At 46.7% G+C, this 12,710-nt stretch overlaps 1 protein-coding gene across 2 annotated transcripts in view; it reads left to right on the top strand.

The window, feature by feature from the left end:
- The window catches only part of cga (glycoprotein hormones, alpha polypeptide), a 54,947-nt gene that overhangs the window by 37,647 nt on the left and 4,590 nt on the right, over positions 1-12,710 (top strand). The window contains exon 1 of one of the 2 annotated variants that reach the window (XR_010976298.1): positions 11,049-11,267. The exons of the other annotated variant lie outside the window; for it this stretch is intronic. The gene's annotated coding sequence lies outside the window, so the exon portion shown is untranslated. Of the gene's footprint in view, positions 1-11,048; positions 11,268-12,710 lie in introns of those variants that run through there. 2 annotated transcript variants of the gene reach the window in all.

The raw sequence follows: 12,710 nt of genomic DNA, 5'->3' as shown, positions 1-12,710 counted from the left end.
CAAGCATGGACAAAAGAGCTGAATTCAAGAGGTGAGGTGAGAATGACTGCCCTTGACATCAAGGCAGCAGTTGACCCAGTGTGGCAGTAAAGTACCTCAGTAAATTTGAAGTCACTGGGAATCGGGGGGAAACTCTCCACTGGTTGGAGCCATATCTTGCACAAATCCAGATGACTATAGTTGCTGCAAGACAATCATCACCAGGCCATCACTGCCAGATTTGACAAAAACCTGAAATGATTGCAACACCACTCACCGCATGGATTCATTCTCACTCCGAAGAGAAGATAGATAGAAAACTACAGGGTAACAGGTGTTCAGAGTTCAGGTTGCAAAAGTTTGTTGTTCTCGGAATAACCTGAGTGATCATCCTTGGACGGTGAATTTCTAAACTGTCAGGCCTATTTTCTGGTGGTCTGGTAATCACTGTGCAGTTGCAGTCTCCTGGCTTTCTTTGGTTGAAGATGGTGCTGATGTCTTAGATCAATTCTCACCAGTAGAAAAGTCATTTTTGCAAAGGCACTCACTTGTCTTAGCTATAGCTAGGACACAACTTGTCTCAAATGGGGTCAACTGGAATGGCTGGAATCAATCTCTCTCTCTTAGCCTTGCTGGAATTCAAAATGGTTTTTTTGTTTTTGGTACTGTGAGAGCTGAGGATAGACAAGACTGATGTTGTCTCTCATGCTGTCCTGTAAAGACTCCCCTTTGTTCCTCAAAACGATCACCTTTTAAGGTGAATTTTTGCAAGGGTTGTCTTCGCCATGTGACTTCAGGCTTCAGTCCTAGCTAGCCTTGATGATGGCCCCATTCTGAGGAGTTGAGAGTGGTTCACACTCCATTATAATGGAGAGGAAAAGTCTGAGAAAGGTGTTTGTGTTTGAGTTTAGCTCACATCCCAGTGTGATTATCTGTCGCATTTCCGTGCAGATGGAGCTTAATTGGTTTTCAGGCTTAGTGGACATAGAGATGTGGATTTGATTGCAAGAAATGCTGAGGGTCATGTGTTTTGTCCTCCATTTTGTTGCTAACAAATGTACTAGTCTCTTTAAAGTTGTTCCAATTTTTAATAACTCTTCAATTTGGTGCTATATTTTCACCACTGCATTTCTCGCAGCTCAAAACTGGGCATCTGTAAGGTGTTGTGGGCCATCAGCAGCAGCAGAATTGTACTGAACCACAATCTGTAACCTCATGGCTCGCATATCCTTCTCTCTACCATTACCATCAAGCCAGGTGATCAACCCCGGTTCACTGAGTAGTATAGGATAACATGACAGGACAATACCAGGTATACCTTAAAATGAAGTGTCAACCTGGTGAAGCCACAATACCAGATTAAATGCATACTTAACAGATGAACAGCATGCTACAGACAGAGTTAAGTGATCCCAGAATTAATAAATCAGATTAAAGCTGTGCAGTCCTGCCACATCCAGTCGTGAATTCTGGTGGACAATTAAACAAGTAACTGGAGTAGGAGGCTGCACAAACATGCTGAACCTCAATGATGGTGAAGCCCAGCACGTAAGTGCAAACGTCAGAAATGTTGAGTGGATGATCCATCTCAGCCTCCTCCTGAGGTTCACAATATCACATATACCCAGTCTTCAGACAATTCAATTCTCTCCACGTGATATCAAGAAATGACTGAAGGCACGGATACGACAAAGCCCTGACAACATCTCGCCTGTAGTACTGAAGACTTATGCTCCAGAACTAGCTGCACCCCAAGTCAAGCTGTTTCAGTACAGCTACAATACTGACATCTACCTGACAATATGGAAAATTGCCCAGGTATGTCCTCTCCACAAAAAGTAGGGGAAATCCAATCCAGCCAATTACCACCCCATCAGTCTACGCTCAATCATCAGCAAAGTGATACAAGATGTCATCGACAGTGCAAAACAAATGGCGTTTACTCAGTAATAACCTGCTCACTGATGCTCAATTTGGGTTCTGCCAGGGCCACTCAGCTCCAAACCTCATTTAAGCCTTCATTGAAACATAGACCAAAGAGCTGAATTCCAGAGGTGCAGTGAGAGTGACTGCACTGACATCAAGAAGCCTGAGTAAAATTGAAGTGAATGGAAATTAGCGGGAAAACTCTCCTCTGGTTGGAGTTATACGTAGCACAAAGGAAGATGGTTGTGGTGTTTGGAGGCCAATCATCTCAGCCCAAGGGCATTGCTGCAGGAGTTCCTTAGGGTAGTGTCCTAATCCTAACTAACTTCAGCTGCTTCCTCAATGACCTTCCCTCCAGCATGTGGTCAGAAATGGGGAGGTTCACCGATGATTGCACAATGTTTAGTACCATTGGCAATTCCTCAGATACTGAAGCTGTCCGTGTCCACATGCAGCAGGATCTGTACAACATAGAGTTGTGCTGATAAGTGGCAAGTAACATTCGCACCACGCAAGTGCCAGGCAATGACTACCTCCAACAATAGAGAATCCAACCATCTCCCCATGTCATTCAATGGCATTGCCATTGTTGAATCTTCCACCATCAACATCCTGGGGCTCAGCAATGACCAGAAACTGAAGTGGAACAGCCATATCAATACTGTAGCTGCAAGACCATGTCAGAGGCTGGGAATTCTGGGCAAGTAACTCGCCTCTTGACTCCTCAAAACCTGTCTACCATCTACAAGGCACAAGTAAGAAATATGATAAAACATTTTCCACTTGCCTGGATCAGTGCAGCTCCAACAGCACTTAAAAAACTCAACACCATCCAAGATAAAGGTGCCCACTTGATTGTCACCCCATTTACAACCTTAAAAATTCACCCCAACACCACCACTGCGTAGTGGCAGCCGTATGTACCATCCACAAGATGAACTGCAGCAACTCATCAAGGCTCCTTCAACAACACCTTCCAAATCCATGAGCTCTAACCACCTTGAAAAACAAGGGTGGTAGACACCGGGGAAGTACAAGTTCCCCACAGTCACGCACCATCCTGACTTGAAATTTTACCGCCAGTCCTTCACTGTTGCTGGGTGAAAATCCTGAAACTACCTCCCTAATAGCTTTGTGGGTGTACGAAGGCCACATGGACTGCAGCGGTTCAGGAAGGTAACTCACTACCACCTTCTCCAGCACAATTAGTGATGGGCTATAACTTCCAGCGCCACTCACATCTCCAGAATGAATAAATAAAAAAAGATCCACCATCCCCTCTTCCTCGTTATACCCACCACTTCTTCCTCCACCTTCTCCTCAACATCCTCCACCTTTTCTTCAATAGCCACCACTTCCACAATCACCTCCTCCTCAACTTTCATAGCCTCCTCCTCCACCATCTCCTCCTCTTCTTTCTCAATATCCATCACCTCCTCAACACTCACTATCTCCTCCTCCTTAACATCCACCACCTCCTTCTCTGCCTCCCGCTCAACATCTTCTACCTCTTTCTCAACATCAACAACCTCCTCCTCCTTAACATCCACCACCTCCCTCCTCTTTAAGGTTCTCCACCTTCTCCAGACCGCATGGATCGGCTGGAGCGGCAACTGGATGCACTTAGGAGCATGCAGGTGGCGGAAAGCGTCATAGACAGGAGTTTTAGAGAAGTGGTTACACCCAAGGTGCAGGCAGATAGATGGGTGACCGCTAGAAGGGGCAAGCAGTCAGTGCAGGAATCCCCTGTGACTGTCCCCCTCTAACAAGTATACCGTTTTGGATACTGTTGGGGGGGGGGGTGGCCTATCAGGGGAAAACAGCAGCAGCCAGAGCAGTGGCACCACGGCTGGCACTGTTGCTCAGCAGGGAGGGACAAAGCACAGAAGAGCAATAGTTATAGGGGACTCTATAGTCAGAGGCACAGATAGGCGCTTCTGTGGACGTGAAAGAGACTCCAGGATGGTATGCTGCCTCCCTGGTGCCCGGGTCAAGGATGTCTCTGAATGGACAGGGGGCATTCTGAAGGGGGAGGGTGAACAGCCAGAGGTTGTGGTACACATCGGTACCAACGACATAGGCAGGAAGAGTGATGAGGTCCTGCAGGGGGAGTTTAGGGAGTTAGGTAGTAAGCTAAAAAACAGGACATCAAGGGTTGTAATCTCTCGATTACTCCCTGTGCCACGTGCCAGTGAGGCTAGAAATAGGAAGATAGTGCAGCTAAACACGTGGCTGAGCTGGTGTAGAAGGGAGGGTTTCAGATATCTGGACCATTGGGCTCTCTTCAGTGACAGATGGGACCTGTACAAGAAGGACAGGCTGCATCTAAACTGGAGGGGCACTAATATCCTGGCTGCAAGGTTTGCTAGCGTCACTCGGGAGGGTTTAATCTAGTGTGGCAGGGGGGTGGGAACCAGAGCAGTAGGACAGCTAGTGAAGTAAATGAGGAGGACATAGTAAATAAGGCCAGTAGGACTAAGAGGAAGAGCAGGCAGGGAGATGTTGCTGAGCACAGCGGGACTGGTGGTCTGAAGTGCATTTGTTTCAATGCGAGAAGTATAACAGTTAAGGCAGATGAACTTAGAGCTTGGATTAGTACTTGGAAATATGATGTTGTTGCTATTACAGAGACTTGGTTGAGGGAAGGGCAGGATTGGCAGCTAAATGTTCCAGGCTTTAGAAGCTTCAGGCGGGATAGAGGGGGATGTAAAAGGGGTGGGGGAGTTGCATTACTGGTTAAGGAGAATATCACAGCTGTACTGCGGGAGGACACCTCAGGTGCAGTCACGATGTTGGGGCTTTACTACAGGCCTCCCAACAGCCAGCGGGAGGTAGAGGAGCAGATATGTAGACAGATTTTGGAAAGATGTAAAGGTAACAGGGTTGTGGCGGTGGGTGATTTTAACTTCCCCTATATTGACTGGGACTCACTTAGTGCTAGGGGCTTGGATGGGGCAGAATTTGTGAGGAGCATCCAGGAGGGCTTCTTGAAACAGTATGTAGATAGTCCAACTCGGGATGGGGCCATTCTGGACCTGGTATTGGGGAATCAGCCCAGCCAGGTGGTCGAAGTTTCAGTGGGGGAGCATTTCGGGAGCAGTGACCATAATTCCATAAGTTTTAAGGTACTTGTGGATAAGGATAAGAGTATTCCTCGGGTGAAGGTGCTAAATTGTGGGAAGGCTAATTATAACATTATGAGGCAGGAACTGAAGAATTTAGATTGGGGGCGGCTATTTGAGGGTAAATCAACATCTGACGTGGGAGTCTTTCAAACGTCAGCTGATTAGAATCCAGGACCAGCATGTTCCTGTGAGGAAGAAAGACAAGTTTGGCAAGTTTCGGCAACCTTGGCTAACACGGGATATTGTGAGCCTAGTCAAAAAGAAAAAGGAAGCATTTGTAAGGGCTAGAACGCTTGGAACAGATGAAGCACTTGAGGAATATAAAGACAGTAGGAAGGAACTTAAGCAAGGAGTTAGGAGGGCTGAAAGGGGTCATGAAAAGTCATTGGCAAACAGGATTAAGGAAAATCCCAAGGCTTTTTATACATATAGAAAGAGCAAGAGGGTAACCAGGGAAAGGGTTGGCCCACTCAAGGACAGAGATGGGACTCTATGTGTGGAGCCAGAGGAAATGGGCGAGGTGCTAAATGAGTACTTTGCATCAGTATTCACCAAAGAGAAGGACTTGGTGGATGATGAGCCTACTGAAGGGAGTGCAGATAGTCCCAGTCATCTCATTATCAAAAAGGAGGAGGTGTTGGGTGTCTTGCAAAGCATTAAGGTAGATAAGTCCCCAGGGCCTGATGGGATCTACCCGAGAATACTGAGGGAGGCAAGGGAAGAAATTGCTGGGGCCTTGACAGAAATCTTTGCATCCTCATTGGCTGCAGGTGAGGTCCCAGAGGACTGGAGAATAGCCAATATTGTTCCTTTGTTTAAGAAGGGTGGCAAGGATAATCCAGGAAATTATAGGCCAGTGAGCCTTACACCAGTGGTAGGGAAACTATTAGAGAGGATTATTCGGGACAGGATTTACTCCCATTTGGAAGCAAACGAACTTATTAGCGAGAGACAGCATGGTTTTGTGAAGGGGAGGTCGTGTCTTACTAATTTGATTGAGTTTTTTGAGAAAGTGACGAAGATGATTGATGAAGGAAGGGCAGTGGATGTTATCCATATGGACTTTAGTAAAGCCTTTGACAAGGTCCCGCATTGCAGACTGGTACAAAAGGTGAAGTCACACGGGATCAGAGGTGAGCTGGCAAGATGGATACAGAACTGGCTCGGTCATAGAAGACAGAGGGTATCAGTGGATGGGTGTTTTTCTGAATGGACGAATGTGACTAGTGGTGTTCCGCAGGGATCAGTGCTGGGACCTTTGCTGTTTGTAGTATATATAAATGATTTGGAGGAAAATGTAGCTGGTCTGATTAGTAAATTTGCGGACGACACAAAGGTTGGTGGAGTTGCGGATAATGATGAGGATTGTCAGAGGATACAGCAGGATATAGATCGGTTGGAGACTTGGGCGGAGAAATGGCAGATGGAGTTTAATCCGGACAAATGTGAGGTAATGCATTTTGGAAGGTCTAATGCAGGTGGGAGGCATACAGTAAATGGCAGAACCCTTAGGAGTATTGACAGGCAGAGAGATCTGGGCGTACAGGTCCACAGGTCATTGAAAGTGGCAACGCAGGTGGATAAGGTAGTCAAGAAGGCATACGGCATGCTTGCCTTCATCGGTCGGGGCATGGAGTATAAAAATAGGCAAGTCATGTTGCAGCTGTACAGAACCTTAGTTAGGTCACACTTAGAATATTGTGTGCAATTCTGGTCGCCACACTGCCAGAAGGACGTGGAGGCTTTGGAGAGGGTACAGAGGAGGTTTACCAGGATGTTGCCTGGTCTGGAGGGCATTAGCTATGAGGAGAGGTTGGAACGACGGAGGTGGAGGGACGACATGATCGAGGTTTACAAAGTTATAAGCGGCATGGGCAGAGTGGATAGTCAGAAGCTTTTTCCCAGGGTGGAAGAGTCAGTTACGAGGGGACATAGGTTTAAGGTGCGAGGGGCAAAGTTTAGAGGGGATGTGCGAGGCAAGTTTTTTTACACAGAGGAACTTGCTGCCAGGGGAGGTGTTGGAAGCAGATACGATAGCGACGTTTAAGAGACATCTTGACAAATACACGAATAGGAAGGGAATAGAGGGATATGGGCCCCGAAAGTGCAGAAGTTGTTAGTTTAGGCAGGGATCAAGATCGGCGCAGGCTTGGGGGGCCGAATGGCCTGTTCCTGTGCTGTACTGTTCTTTGTTCTTTGTTCTCCTCAACACCAATCACCTCCACCTCAAATTCTCCCATCTCCACTTCTCAACTTACATGACTCCCAATTTCTCTGTGAGATCTAGCACCTCCTCCTCACCCTGTTGCTTACCCTTCTCCCCCTCCTCCCATGTGACTATTTGTTCAATTGCCAGTTCAAGCCCACCTGCCAGTTCAGGCTTGCCTCCACGTCTTTTATATTTGTTAATAGGATCTTGCTTTGCTGGCAGGCCTAGCATTTATTTCCCATCCTAATGGCCCTTGAGAAGGTGGTAGTGAAATGCCTTCTCGAACTGCTCCAGTCTGTGTGATCTAGGTCCACCCACAGTGCTGTTAGGGAATCAAGATGGTATGTGATTTGGAAGGGAAGTTGCAGCTGTCCTTGTTCTTCTAGGCAGAAAAGGTCCTGGGTTTGGAAAGTGCTGTTGAAGGAGACCTGGCCAGTTGCTTCAGTGCATCTTGTCGATAGCACACACTGCAGCCACACTATGCAAGCGGTGAAGGGAGTGAATTTTTAAGGCGGTGGATGGGGTGCCAAACAAACGGGGTGATGTCATGGCTGGAGCCAAGCTTCTTGAGTGTTGTTGGAGTGGCACTCATTCAGGTGCATGCAGAGTATTCCATCACACTCTTAACATGTGCATTGTAGATGGTGGAAAGACTCTGGGAAGTCAGGAATTTAGTTACTTTCTGCAGAATATCCAAAGTCTAACCTGCTCTTGTAGCTACAATATTTATATAGCTGGTTCAGTTCAGTTTCTGGTCAGTGGTAACCCCCAGGATGTTGATAGTGGGAGATTCAGCGAATTTCAAGAGGAGATGGTTAGACTCTCTTTGTGAAGATGATCATTGCCTGGCACTTGTGTGGTGTGAATGTTACTTTCCACTTATCAGCCCTAACCTGAAAGTTGTCTCGGACTTACTCCATGCAGTCATGGACTGCTTCATAGAACATAGAACAGTACAGCACAGTACAGGCCCTTCGGCCCACGATGTTGTGCCGAACCTTTAACCTACTCTAAGATCAAACTAACTACCTACCCTTCATTCTACTATCATCCATGTACCTATCCAAGAGTCGCTTAAGTGCCCCTAAAGTATCTGCTTCTACTACCACTGCTGGCAGCGCATTCCACGCACCCACCACTCTCTGTGTAAAGAACCTACCTCTGACATCTCCCTGAAACCTTCCTCCAATCACCTTAAAATTATGCCCCCTGGTGATAGCCCTTTCCACCCTGGGAAAAAGTCTCTGACTATCCACTCTATCTCTGCTGTAATAAAAACAAGAAATGCTGGAACCACTCTGCAGGTCTGGCAGCATCTGTGAAAAGAGAAACAGAGTTAACGTTTCGGGTCAATGACCCTTCTTCGGAACTGACAAATAGTAGAAAAGTCACAGGTTATAAGCAAGTGAGGTGGGGGTGGGGCAAGAGATAACAAAGGAGGTCGAGATTGGACCAGGCCACATAGCTGACCAAAAGGTCACGGAGCAAAGGCAAACAATATGTTAATGGTGTGTTGAAAGACAAAGCATTAGTACAGATTCGGTGTTAATACACTGAATATTGAACAGCAGCAAGTGAAAACCTGAAAAAAAACAGTGGGTGAGCAAACTGAACAAACTAAGATGAAATGAAATAAATGCAAAAAAAGATTGTAAAAAAGAATGTAAAAACAAGGAAGAAAAAATAACTAAAAATGAAAATAAAATGGGGGGCTGTCATGCTCTGAAATTATTGAACTCAATGTTCAGTCCGGCAGGCTGTAGTGTGCCTAATCGGTAGATGAGGCACTCTATCTATGCCTCTCATCATCTTGTACCCCTCTATCAAGTCACCTCTCATCCTTCTTCGCTCCAATGAGAAAAGCCCTAGCTCCCTCAATCTTTCTTCATAGGACATGCCCTCCAGTCCAGGCAGCATCCTGGTAAATCTCCTCTGCACCCTCTCTAAAGCTTCCACATCCTTCCTATAATGAGGCGACCAGAACTGAACACAATATTCCAAGTGTGGTCGAACCAGGACCTTATAGAGCTGCAGCATAACCTCGCGGCTCTTGAACTCAATCCCCCTGTTAATGAAAGCCAACACACCATACGCCTTCTTAACAACCCTATCAACTTGGGTGGCAACTTTGAGCGATCTATGGACATGGACCCCAAGATCCCTCTGTTCCTCCACACTACCAAGAATCCTGTCTTTAAGCCTGTATTCCGCATTCAAATTCGACCTTCCAAAATGAATCACTTCACACTTTTCCAGGTTGAACTCCATCTGCCACTTCTCAGCCCAGCTCTGCATCCTGTCAATGTCCCATTGCAACCTACGACAGCCTTCCACACTATCCACAACTCCAGTAACCTTCGTGTCATCGGCAAACTTGCTAACCCAGCCTTCCACTTCCTCATCCAAGTCATTTATAAAAATCACAAAGAGGAGAGGTCCCAGAACAGATCCTTGTGGAACACCACTCGTCACCGAGCTCCATGCTGAATACTTTCCATCTACTACCACCCTCTGACTTCTATGGGCCAGCCAATTTTGTATCCAGACAGCCAACTTTCCCTGAATCCCATGCCTCCTTACTTTCTGAATGAGCCTACCATGGGGAACATTATCAAACGCCTTGCTAAAATCCATATACACCACATCCACTGCTCTTCCTTCATCAATGTGTTTTGTCACATCTTCAAAGAATTCAATAAGGCTTGTGAGGCATGACCTGCCCCTCACAAAGCCATGCTGACTGTCTCTAATCAAACCATGCTTTTCCAAATAATCATAAATTCTGTCTCTCAGAATCCTCTCCAATAATTTGCCCACTACCAACGTAAGACTGACTGGTCTATAATTCCCAGGGTTATCCCTATTCCCTTTCTTGAACAAGGGAACAACATTCGCCACCCTCCAATCATCCGGTACTACTCCAGTGGACAGTGAAGACGCAAAGATCATCGCCAAAGGTGCAGCAATCTCTTCCCTCGCTTCCTGTAATATCCTTGGGTAATAATATCATTATCTGAGGAATTGCAAAAGGTAGTGAACACTGTGAAATCATCAGTGAACATCCCCAATTCTGATTTCACGTTAAAGGAAGCTCATTGATAAAGCAGCTGAAAATGGTTGAGCCTAGGACACGACCCTAAGGAACTCCTGCAGTGAAGTCCCAGGTCAGAAACGATTGGCCTCCATAACAACCACAAACATTTTTCTTTGTGCTAGGTATGATTCCAACCCTGATTTCCAATGACTTCAATTTTGCTTGGGCTCCTTGGTATCATACTCAGTCAAATGCTGCCTTGATGTTCAGGGCTCACCTCACCTCCTCTCACTTCACCTCCTGTTAGGTATGCTGCAACATAAACTGGTAGGATTGCTGCCATGGAGTGGTACCCACCTACATACAGTTCAGCAGGCATGAGGAGGAGTTGAAGGTTAGCCTATTCTGCCCCTTGCCTGCAGACTTATGTCTGCACCTTGGATTTCCTTTCAATTCATTTTTGCCTGCCATTTCTTAGCTGCCTTTCCTTTCAGTTTTGATCCATGTTTCCAATGGATTGAGGTGCCTTTTGACCTTTTCTTAAAGCTATAAGAATTTATATCGCTGCATTTCACCCCTCCCCTTCAATTGCCATTAAACTTGACTGGCAGACTTTTCCACGTTCCAGCCAATAGTGAGCTCCCGACACCCATTTAAACATGCAACTTGAACTGTGAATAGTTATGTAAACTGACCCACGGAAATTGGCTGCTGCTGGGATTTGCATCAGTTCTTAAGTATTTTGAAATGTCTCACACATGACATAACACCTCATGTGGTCTTCGGTGATTACTTACTTTCTGCTTACATCACCAACTCTTGTTGTAATGTGTGTCAACATTGTACTAGCGAATTCGGGTGAAATCTGCTCATGAGCGATACTTTCAAATGGTCACATGAACAATCATAAGACCTCCTGTTTGTGATACTTTCCTGATGGAAAATTTAGTTTATCCAGGAAGCAATTGTGCCCCGCAGACCAGGAAGATCCGAGGTCAGTATTGAATCACCGTTATGGTAGGGAAGATACAAATAGCTTCAGTGTTCTGTGTTCGGGAGGGTGGTGAAGCAGGTTTTCTACTCCTGATTGCTGTCCAGTGCATCCTGCTGAAAATCTACTGGCTGGATTTTCAGAGCCCGCCGCTGATCTCAGCGACTAGCTCAAAAGATAACAGCCAGACCGGGCTGGCTGCACACCAAAGAGCCGCCGCGATCTTTCGCACCACGACCATTTAAATAGCCGGGGCGGCCTGTCCCCGCCAGTCTCGTGGCGGGGGCGGCTGTCCCTCCCCGGCAAAGGCGTTAGCTGCATGTGCGCAGGCCTGGCGCCGCTTTTAAAGGGCACCTAATTTAAATTATTAAGACAGACCCCTCAAAATTAAGTAAAGAAATTCCTAACGCCCCTTTCCCAACCCCCCCCCCCCCCCAGCCAATAACAATGATTATTTGACCTTTCCCTCCAAAAACACTTACCTTTAACATCTGACCTTTGTCCCAAAAATGCACAAAATACAATCTTTTCCACCATCTTCTACACTCATTTGACCCCATCCCACGCCCTACACTAACAAACCTACCTCACCAGTGCGGTGTTGCATTTCTCAGACAGTGATCTGAAGGCACGGGAGTACTGGCTGCCATGGCGAAGATAACAGTGGGCCCTCAAGACTGCAGGGATGTCTATTTAAATGTATTCATTTTATTGATTTGAACATGTTAATTGGGGTCCCGTCGTCTGCCATGGAGCCTCACTGCCGCCGAGAGGATCGGGCTGGGCCCTCCAGATGTTGAGGTCTGTGGCAGGCCTTATGTGGAGCCATCTTCAGGCTGCACTCCAGCATGGAACCCAATGCCTGGGGAGAACAAAATCCAGCTCTACGGGCTGAATTTTATTCGGGCGCCGCGCTGCACGGAGGTGCCCTTTTAACTCAGTGGGGGCTCATTAGAGTCACGATGCCGAGCTGCCCTCCCCATATACTGTGGGAGAGATCATTCGGTGCAGTGAGAGAGTTTTTGACAGTTGTGCAGCAGGTGCTGGGGCCCTATTCTAACTTCCTGAGAGCTGTCGAAGAATACTTATGTGACTGCTGAAGAGTGGGGCTGCTGTGAATCTGCAAAAATGCAGAAAGAGCAGCAGAAATCCAAGTTGACAGACCTGAAGTTTAATTCAGCTTCTCTCTCCCCAGATGCTGCCTGACCTGCTGAGTGACCCCAGCACTTTATGCTTTGCTGCCACCTGCTGTGTCCTAGTGCCCTGTCAAGTTGTGATCCTCTTCTTCCACTCAAGTGTAACATTCCGTCTTGTAGGCATGCCGCACCTGGGTGAATAATCTTAAATTTGCACATTTCAGGACGTGAGACTTCAACAGACAATATAAGTTGTTACAAAGGTTTCCCCGAGAACACGCTGACACAAATGGAAATGCACGGGTGACAC

The sequence above is a fragment of the Heterodontus francisci genome, chromosome 13, assembly GCF_036365525.1.
Source record: "Heterodontus francisci isolate sHetFra1 chromosome 13, sHetFra1.hap1, whole genome shotgun sequence".
Classification (NCBI taxonomy): domain Eukaryota; kingdom Metazoa; phylum Chordata; class Chondrichthyes; order Heterodontiformes; family Heterodontidae; genus Heterodontus; species Heterodontus francisci.
Note: the sequence above shows the minus strand (reverse complement) of the source record. Positions and strands in the feature narration are given on the sequence as shown.